This window comes from Zingiber officinale, chromosome 6A (assembly GCF_018446385.1).
Source record: "Zingiber officinale cultivar Zhangliang chromosome 6A, Zo_v1.1, whole genome shotgun sequence".
In the NCBI taxonomy this organism is placed as follows: domain Eukaryota; kingdom Viridiplantae; phylum Streptophyta; class Magnoliopsida; order Zingiberales; family Zingiberaceae; genus Zingiber; species Zingiber officinale.
In genome coordinates, this window is record NC_055997.1 from 102,868,062 (window position 1) to 102,879,689 (window position 11,628).

The following is an 11,628-nucleotide window of genomic DNA, read 5'->3' on the forward strand; positions in this document are numbered from 1 at the left end:
ACAGGAACTTTATATAAAGGGGGGTCCAAGCATCGGCGGAGGTATATGATATTCACTGTTTGCGCTACAGTCTTCTTGTTGCTCCGCCTTATACTTCATTATTAGTGACTGACTTAAGCATCGGAGGGCTAACACCGGAGACTCATTCCCTGACTTGACATTGACGTCATCTATATTGCAGATTAGAGCGTAGTCTACATGTAGTTAATGGGAATACCTCATCCTTGATTTTTCATCTCTTCGAGGATCGTGATTTTCAATCAACAGTGTTGTTCTTTAAAAATATGTTACAGTGGTATTTATTTTTAAAATGTAATATCATAATAGTGTTATTTTGTAAAATTCAGTATTACCATTTATTTTTGAAATGAATACCATAATAATATTATTTTTTAAAATCCAGTATTACAGTATTATTGTAATGTAGTATCACAATGATTGATAGGAGTAAAATGGAAAATAAATACATTTTTCTGATAAATTTAAAAGTTACGTGTCTTTTGATAATTTTAATTTATAATTTTAAATGTGTTCTTTAGTTAATTGCAGTTGCATTATTGATCCCTAATATCAGAAATATGTTTATTTGGTTGTTTTTTTTATTATTTGCAATGAATTGAAGTCGAGTCATGTCAAATTTTAGTATTCGAGTGATTACTTTCATAAGCCCAAGTACTTTCATATTCACTTTTGTTGACGTTACTACTGAATTCTCGAGGAGTTACTTAATTAGTTTTTTAAGGTCTCTTGCGTGAAAGCCAAGCATGATCTCCTTGAAGAGAAAAATAAAATAAAATTCATATGATTTTTTTTAAAAAAAATAACTTTTGTAGTATGAAGTATAAAGTATTTTTATATTGTATTAAGTATTATACTATTCTAAAAGATAATAATAAAATTAAATTTCTCACATCGCCATTATTATTATTATTATTATTATTATTATTATTATTATTTAAATGTTTTTTATATTTATTTGATTTATTGTTGATCATAAGTATCTATAATATAATTTGTTTAGTAAAATGAAATCAAATTGTTTAAGTAAGACATCCATGTCATTTGAGTCAATTAATGATATATTTAGCTAGTCTTGAGGTGATCATTTCGATTTTACAAAAATTTTTTATTGACTACTAGAGTAAATCAGGAAATATTTTATCACAATCTAAAAATTCAATATCTATTAATTGTACGTCTTATTTAAAATATTTTTTTTATAAATACGTTATAAATGAACTTCAAACCGCGGATGTATGAGTCCATTAGAAGCTTAGCAGGTGATTAGATTTAGAGGTTATTTTTGTCAATTAAAAATATAGTAATCATCCAACAGTCACATTTGAGGGTCAAGTTGATTGAAAAATTTTCTAATCAATTGAAGACATGAAGAAGTGATCCAATGGAGGCCTTTGTATATAAGTTCTTGGTCTTTGGGGTCATGGTATCACGATAGGATATTCAAGTTATCATCTAAGTATCTATAGTTCGAACCCCAGATACGACATATTTGTAGAAATTTTTCCTTTAAATAGGGGAGTGTAACCAAAGGATACTAGATTTCTGGACTAGTCGCTACGTGTGCTTCCCGATTTATCCTGATGACTGGTGGAAAACTTTCGTAGGACCAAACCGATCATCCCAGAAATAATAAATGAGGCTAACTGAAATTATCATTTTTTTATCACTACTATAATTACACAAGAATATTTTTGAATATCTCGTGCTTATAATGCTTAAGTTTCCATAAGGATTATAAGTTTCAACAAAATTTGAAGGGTTTAACATCATAAGCTCTTGGTAATTTTCTCTTTTCATATGCTTCAATTTTATTTCTTAGGGGAGGGTTAGATTTCTTATGAGCGAAATCCTCGTTTTAAGGTCAAATTTATGAAATCATGTTGGTTGGGTCAAAGAGTAATTCTTGGATTGTAGAGGTTTATCGCAGTATCTCTTGCAAAAAACTGATAATAATGAATATTCAATGGTGACATACTAAATGCATCATATGCTCCAAAGTATGAGTAGATTCTCTAAACCATGTATATCATTGTGTTAATATTGTATTTTTATTTATTTTTATTTTCACTATATACATTTTTTTTAACATAATCTGTCGAACCAACACAAACACACTCATACTAGTAATCCATTGTCTTTGTGTTTGTGTTAGTTCATAAATTTAGTTGTCTATTTACACCCTCCCTCTAGTTAAACCATCTTTCATTCTACACATAGTTCATATTTAGATAAATAGACTATGTGACCAACATACTTCAGCAGCTCATTTGCTATATATATAGCGTCTCTGGGGCAATGATATCGTTATAAGATATTCAGATTATCATCCAGGTATTCGTAGTTTGATCTCTAGTTATGATGTATTTATAGAATTTTTTTTTCCAAATAAGACACGCAATCAAAGGATATTGAGTTTCTGGGCTGCCCACTACATGCACTTTCCGATTTATTTTGATTGCCGATGAAGATTTATCCTAGTAGCTAAAAATAAATTTTTATAAAATCAAATCAATCATTTTCAGAAATAATTAATAAGATTAATTAAGTTTATCATTTTTTTTCATATTATATATATATATATATATAATCTTTGTGAAAAAAAATCATTTAGAGTGTGTCTATTGTGTTGCACACTAGATCATTTATCACATTTTTATCACTGAATTTGCTCATGGAATTGTATTCATAATTATGTTTAATTACAAAGATAAGCATAATTGGTCCACTAACAAATACAACAAAATGTAATAATTGTCTATCCATGATCTCTCACATCGTAGTTCATCTAGTATCGCAATAAGACATTCAGATTATCATCTGGATATATCCGAGTTGATATGTGACGGGTGTTATCATAATGAGGTCGCAGGGTCGATCCTCGGGGCAACTGGAGAATAAATCCCCTATTCCCGTATTACACCCTGTCCGTCACATGTTCGCTCGGATGCTGCGATTTACTTCCCTCGTGATGGCCTTGGGTCAGGTACTGCAGGGGCGCTGGGGACAAGCGTTTCACCATTTTGCCACAATGATTCAATTTTAAATATAAGGTATCTGTAAGAATTTTTTTCTCAAAAAGTGGAGCACAATTAAAAGATGTTGGACTTCTGAACTGATCACTACGTGTGTTTACCGATTTACCTTCAGGGGCGTAGTCACCTTAAGGAGAGGGGGTGCGACCGCCCCCTCTCATATTTTATTAAAAATTTATATATATATATATATATATATATATATATATATATATATATATATATATATATATATATAAAAGTCCTTATCCTCACTTTGAGTAGTTGATTCATCTCTATTCAATGTCGAAAACGGTTAAGCATTGAATTTTAAAAATAAAATATATAATAATAAACGGATAAACTAATTCATAGGGCACAAAATAAGGAAGCTAAATTAAAATTGAATCGAGTTTGAACTAAATTCAACGGGTAGATATGGAGATAAGTATTATGTTGGTTCAAATTGGAATTGATTTGAAGTTGAGTTATGACCAAATCAAGTTTAATGTTTAAACGAGTTCGAACGATTTAAAAAGAATTAGGATATTTTTGACGAAACCTTTTATTTTTTTTTCTCTCCCTCTTCTCCCTATGCATGTTACATCCCAACCGTACCGTATGTCACCCCTTCGCCCATTCCTCTCTTTTATTTTTTTTCCTCTTCTTCCTCATTTGCTTCTTCTCCTTCTCCAACGTTAGTAAACCTACAATTTTTTCCTCTCCTTTTCTAAAGCACAAGAGCTTTTTTCTTCTCCTTTCTCTTCTCCTATAAGCAAGAAATGCAATAACAGTTGCTGCCCTCTTCTAGCAACAAGATCAAGCAGCCATCAATCCCCCTATCTTCTTCCTCTTCTGGTATTTTTTAAGGATTTTATTGGCACAACAAAATAGTCATGTTTTGTCTTACCTTCTCTCTTTGTGTTATTGCCGAGCTCACCGAAACTAGTCAAGGTTTCTAATGAAGAAAGTAAAATTCTCCTTTTTTTTTATTTCTTCCTCTCTATTTTATTTTCTCTATTTTTCTCAAAAACAATGATCTTCCTAGAGTTGTAAGTTATTCCTTTCTCATTTTAGGAATTTTTGAAAATTGCCCCTTCTAATCAAAAATCCTGGCTACGCCCATGTTTACCTTGGTAGTCGGTAGGAAATTTCCGTAGGACCGGGTCGGTCATCCCAGGGATAGTCAATGAGAGTAACTGGGATTATCATTTTTTTAGTATTTCTACTTAGGTATAGTGTAGCAGTAGGACATCTAGGTTGTCAGCAGACACCCACAGTTCAATCTCCAGCTATGGAATATTTATAGAAATTTTTCCTTCAAATGGGGTGCGCAACCAAAGGATGTTGGGCTTCTAGACTACCCGTCGTGCGTGCTTTTCGATTTACCCTAGTGATCGGTAGGAAACTTCAGTGGGGTCGAGCTGGTTATCCTAGGGCTAGTCAATGAGGTTAACTCGGTTTATCATTATTTTTTTTTACTTAACTTGTCCTTGAGGCTATGGTGCCACGGTAGAATATCCAAGTTATCATTCAAATATCCACGATTCGATCCTTAGTTATGACATATTTATAGAAGTTTTTTTTGTGTAATAAAAAAAAATACTGAATTTTTAGACGGATCATTATATGCATTTTTAATTTATCTTCATGGTTAGTGGAACAATTTTATAAAAGGTTTATCAATTTTTTTTATAGTATTTCTACTTAACATTTTCTAAAAATTTCTCAATATATGAAATTATACACGACCTTTTCATACCTGTAAACATTAAATAAAAAATTTCAAGAAACATATAAGAGTTCTGAGGAATACTAAGTTGATATTACTTATAATTTCTAATGTATCGCACAATAATAATGTTGAGAATGACATTAAACACATGTGATTTAAATCATATATATGTGTTATAATATTTTCCTTCCACTATGTCTTAAGGTTTACACACATATCATTTATACGAGAACTTCAATTTGGATTTAAATCATATTCACTCGAAGTTCTGGAGCTACCAAAAGACCCATAATTTTAATTTTTTTCAAATGGCACACTTGATTCTAAAAATTAAATTAAATCGAACGGAACCAAATAAAAAAATTAATTATTTATTCAAGTAATTTCATACAAAATTCATTGATGACCATAAAAAGTTTATTTAATTTTTTTTTCAATGAGTAATAATACATAGAGGGAAAAAATTTAAAGAAAAATTCAATGATAGATATATATATTCATGGTCCATTATTTTTATTTTTTAAAATTCATCATTTTATATGTTTACCCTTAAATTTTTCCTTGTGATTTTCCTCCCTGCAAAATATTTTTCTTTTAAAATACGTCATTACACTCTTGATGACATATTAGATTTATCCATATTTTTTTTAAAAAAAATTAGAGGTTAATATAAAATTATAAAATTAAAAGAACATTAATAAAAGTAAAAAATTTAAAATTATTTTATTTATTTTTATCTTTTTAACCGCTAAGAGAAAAATAAAAGAAATTTTAAAACTAAATAACTAAAAAAAAATACGTTGGTGTGGTTTTGATTAAAGTACCACCACCTTAATCTTTAGGTGTTGAATCATTCTCATCTTTGTGTTGATTTTATCGAAACATAATCACTTTTGTGTTAGATTGAACCGTAGAAACCTATAAAACTCGAATTGGGTCCTATTAAAACAGTCAAAAGTCATAGTTTTGTCAAAATCTCATTGACGAATCTAGAGAACTTAAAATTTTAAAACTTAGGACATGGAGTTGAAGAGGAGAGTGTAATGAAAGTAGATATAATATGCAACCCTAATTCTGAACCTATTACATGAAATGAGGGATCCATATCAATTGGCACGTCGATTGAATTTTTGAAAACAGACTGTGCACGACTAAAAAGACCTTGAATTAAAAACTTTAGGGCACAATGAGACTGATTGATGGACCTATAGGATTTAAAATTTTGAAACCTGAACATGGAGTGGGAGAGAGAAGTGTAAAGAAGGTATAGATGATGAATGATCCTATCTGAAATCAAGAAAGATAGAGCGCTGGGTAGATGACACTGTTGTTGACCGTGAAGAGACTTAGAGGTGGAGAACCTTCAGCCCGCAAATGATCCTGCATGACAAAAATAAGAATTGGCAGAGTAAAGCATTAGTTACCAGGCTAAAAAAGGGGTCCCATGTGCAGGCACTCAACGCTCAAGTTAGAACAGTGGTCGAGCCAAAAAAATGAAGAAGATGATGAACAGTAACGTAGATGTGTGTATACACGTGCGTAGCAACATACTTGGTCAACGGAGAGGAACCCCTTTTATACCGTCTCTCATAACCTCCGTAATAATGAAGTGGCAGAGAATGTTTAGTGTTAGAATTGTTGGTGCAATCGACCTAAGTTTGATTGGTACGATCATGGTGTTTGATATGTGTGCCAAAGAGTTTAAGTTAGACTTTCATATTGATTTGATATGTGTGTTTGAGTCATGTATGACTTGGTGAAACACACATGAGGAGCTTAGTGCGGCTAAGCTTGGGAAGCTCATCCTAGAGCTCGGGTCCTTGAGACGGTGAAGGATGATGTGGAAGACATCCGAGAGATCGCCGGACGAGGAGCAATGGAGTTGAGTTTGTTAGGATGTATACTAAAAGCCTAGCTTTTGGTATAAACATTTATCTAGAAATAAGAATCACATTGGTCAAATGTCTACATTTATGATAAATGTAGTTGTTCAATTAATTTATATTGTAGATAACATGGTGTGTGGTGTCACACACAGAGGATCAGGTTATCAGTACCTTATAAATTATAAATAGTAGCTCACGACCAAGATGGAAAGGAACAAACCATTAGAAGGTCGTAGTGTAATTAGGTATTAGTTTATCTTAACTATATAATTACACTAGTACACTTAGAATTTATTGAGTAGGACCATTAGAGGTCGTTTCTTTTATACTGACTTTATAAAGGAACAAAGACCTCAGTTATTATGAAAGTGTGTGCTCTTAATCCCAATATAATAACAAGCACATATATTTGATATTTATTTCTTTAATTTATCAATGGGTGAGATTTAGTTCGATAAATCAATAAGCTCGATAAGTTGGGAAATGATATCACTTATAGTGTGTGTTGTTGATTATAGAAGGAAACTGTGTCCTAGTAATCTAGGTTGAGAATGCCCCCAAGATGAGCTCATAAGGATTGTCATGTTAAACCCTGCAGGTGGACTTAGTCCGACATGACGATGAGGTTGAGTGGTACTACTCTTGGACTAAGATATTAATTAAATGAGTTGTCAGTAACTCACTTAATTAGTGGACATTTGACATCTTAAACATAGGGAGACTAACACACTCATAATAAGAAGGAGCCCAAAAATGTAATTTAGGATTGGTGCGGTAGTTCAATAATAATTCTTTAGTGGAATGAATTATTATTGATGAAGTTAAGTTGTGTGTTCAGGGCGAACACGGGATGCTTAATTTCATCGGGAGACCAAAACCAATTCCTCCTCTCGGTCCCTATCATAGCCTCTTGTATATAGAGATTTATATCCACCACATACCCACCTTCTTACCCATCCTATAGGGGTCGGCCAAGCTAGCTTGGAGACCAAGCTAGGGCCGACCATGGTTTGGTTCATGGGTGAATTCATGTGGCCGACCCTAGCTTGAACTCAAGCTTAGGTGGCCGGCCCTATTAAAATAAAAAGGAATTTATTTTTAAAAATTTTTCTTATGTGGATAACATGATTTAAAAGAGAGATTAAAAATTTAAATCTTTCCTTTTATAAGATTCTACAAAAGATTAAGAGAAGAGCTAAATCTCTTTCCTTATTTGTAGATTAAAAGGTTGATTTTAATTTTGGTAAAAACTTTCTTTTTAATCATGTTCATGATTTAAAAGAAAGTTTAAAATTAAAAATCCTCTTTTATTAGTTTCTACAAAAGATTAAGAAAAGATTTAATATCTTTCCTTATTTGTAGATTGAAAGGAGATTTTAATTTTTAGAGATAACTTTCCTTTTTAGATATTATCCACATGTTTAAAAGAAAGTTTTTAATTTATAAAATTTCCTTTTTATTAACCAATCATGAAGGGATAAAAATTATTGGATAAATTTTTATAAATTTCCGGAAGCAAATAAGGAAGTTTTAATTTGTGTTTAAAATTTTATTTGCTTGGAGATATTAATGTGGCCGGCCATTGAAATTGAGAAAAGAATTTTGATTTTAATTAATTAAAATTTTTCCTTTTCATGGAAAAAGAATTAAGGAAGTTTTTATTTAAATTTCCTTATTTGCCAAGACCAAGGATTATAAAAGAGGGGGTAGAGGTGCCTTCATGGTGAACGACTCTATTATTTTCTCCTCTATTTTTCTCCTTGGGTGTGGATGGCCCCTCCTCTTTCTTTCTTCTCCATCTTGTGGCCGAACCTCTTCATGCTCTTGGAGTTTTAATTGGTGGCCGGATTCTAGCTTGAAGAAGAAGAAGGAGAGAAAGCTTGCATCCCTTGGAGCTTGGTTGGTGGAAAAAGTTCTTCATCCTTTGGAAGTTTTTGCTTGGCCGAAACTTGAAGAAAGAAGAAGAAGGTGCTAGGTGGTTCTCGTCTCGGAAGATCATTGCCCACACAATGTCCGAGGTTAGAAGAGGAATACGGTAGAAGATCAAGAGGTCTTTGTCTTCAAAAGAAAGGTATAACTAGTAATGTTTTTCCGCATCATACTAGTTTTATTTCTTTGTAAAAATACCAAATACAAGAGGCATACGATTCTAGTATTTTGAATTTGTTTTCGATGTTGTGTTCTTTTGTTTTTTCTTTTCCTTGTGATTTGATTGTTCTTTTCGGTTGACCTAAAGTTATTTAAGGAAATTAAATATTAACTTTCCTTAAAAGGCTTTGTCTAGTCGGTGGTGGTTGTTCCCATATCCAAGAAGGCTATGTGCCTCGCCACGTCAGTACTGGGAGCTAATTTTGGAAACTAATATTTAATGAAATTAATAACCTAGGTGATTTGGATCGAACGTGTTAAGTTCCGCAGGAGATCCGAGTCTAAACCTAAAAGAACAAATAGATTAAACTTTGGATCAAACGTGTTAAGTTCCGCAGGCGATCCAAGTTTAATTTAAAAGAACACATGGTAGCTAGGAAAAGGTTCAGACCTTTGTACAAAATTTTTGTACAGTGGAACCATTAGGTTTTCCGAGTAGCAACCAACAATTGGTATCAGAGCTAGGGTTTTGCCTCTGTGTATTTGGTATTAGTTTAATTATGTACATGTCATACATAATTTAGGCAGGATAATAGTAGGATGTGCTAACTTTGTGGATGTAGGATCCAACTATTATGACTTATAGTTATTATGTGTGTGATTGGACCCTTGGATATGTCAAGGGCATTTATTGTGTGTGCATGATTGTATTATAAAATACATCAGGAGCTGTATTTAGTTTTATTAGGATTTTATTTTTGATTTAGTTACATGTACATTCCTTTTATGGAATATAGGATCGATGGATGTAAAATTTTTTTTATGTTCGATCTAGTTTACATGTACATTCCTTCGAGGAATATAGGATCGAAAATGTAAAATTCTATTTATGTCGCGGATCGAATCTTGCAAGGCGTGGAACCTTTTGAGGATCAGAGGCGCAGCGGAACAAGGAGCAAGATGGATGCGACAACTAGACCCGGTGGCGGTGGCCAAAGATGGCAGCAGCTAGGGTTGGCGACACACGGAGGACAGCAATAGATAAAAGCCATAATAGTTGAAAATTAGTTTTTCTGTTTATTGCTTTTTATGCTGAAACTGTGTGTGCTTGTTAGTATGCATGTTAAGTAGACTAGCATAGTCAAAATTCCTCACTTTAAATAACTAAGTGGGAGAGAGATTTATTTTTAAATAAATTTCACGGTCTCCATTACTGGTTTATAAGTGATGCAACAAGCTTGCGCTTTGGCTCTGAGTGCCTTCCTCCATATCAGATGAGCTTTTTTGCGGATCACTAGATTAAACTTCCATTTTGGATGATTATAGGAAGTTAATTAAGAGCGTGTGATCTTCCCCATCGGAAGGGGCATAATCTTATTAATGGACTTAGTGTCAAGTAATGGTATACACTTAGGCACGTCTAATAGTATCCTCCCCATCGGAGTCACTGCTATTATTTGTGTGACCGAAGAAAACCAACTATTAATTTGTCAAATAAATAGGTTGACAAGATAATAAAATTAAAAACTCCTCTTACAAATGTTTGATTTTGTATACGCCCATACTATCGTGGCATACAAAATTCAATGGTGTTTGAAGTAATTTTATTTTGTCATAAAGATTTATTGACAAGATAATTAATGGGTAAAATCCTTCTCTTACAAATGTTTAAATTTTGTATACGTCCACACTATCGTGGCATGCAAAATTCACGGTGTTTGAGGTGTTGGTGAATTTAAATAATATTGTTTGAGGAATCAATGTTATTTTAAATTCAAAAAGTTTTGACCAAATATTTGATCAAAGACAGATCAACTATTAATTTTATTCGTCATAAAGTAAAGTTGACGAGATAATAAAATTAATGGATAAAATCTCCTCTTTGATTTTGTATACGTCCACACTATCGTGGCATACAAAATTCATGGGGATTTTAAAGAATTGATCTTGACCAAATTTTTTTGTGATTCTTAGGATTTAAAATGTTTGTCAATCCCCTAGTTGTTATACTATAGAAAAGACTTAGTAGTCCCAATTGTAATGATTGGAAATAGGACTTGGACATTAAGGTTGACTGTCTTCTTGGAACTAAGAACAATATAGGTGTATTAATTCATTAGTTGAAACATGTTTAGTGGTGTTATCTACCAAAACCTGGAGTGTAGATACAGATACCATTAATCATGTCCGCAATTCATTGCAGGGTTCCAGGAAACCCGACAACTAAATGAAAATAAAAACACCGTCCACATGGGCACTGCTGTAAAAGTGGCAGCTGTTGCAGTGAGAGATGTTTATCCTTTGATAAGAATAAAACTTGGATTTTGAGTAATTGTCTTTACGTACCAAGTTTAGAAAGAACTAGTTTTTAGTTTCTAAACTATTCAAAGAACTTGATATTCTGTCTCTTTTAATAACAAAGTTGTTATTAAGAAAAAGAGGGAAGTTATCTGTTCTGGTACGTTGGTTGGCAATTTATAAATCAAATAACTCCCACGATGCAACAAATGGAAATTAGTAACACATCTTCTAACTTTAAGAGAAAGCAACCTTCGGAAATGAACCAATTATATCTTTGGCATCTAAAGCTAGGTTATATTAACTTAAGTAGGATTCATTGGTAGCTGATGAACTTTTGGGTTCATTAGTAGTGGAAATCTTTCCAACCTGCGAGTCTTACTTAGAAGGAAAAATAACCAAGAAGCTTTTAAGTCTAAGGGGTATGGAGCCAAAGATATGTTGGAATTGGTTCATTCTGATTTGTGTGATCCTATGACTATCCAGACAAGAGGTAGTATCGAATATTTCATCTATTTTATAGACAACTATTCAAGATACAAATACATTTACTTAATGTGCCACAAGACTAAGTGCTTTGATTAGTTCA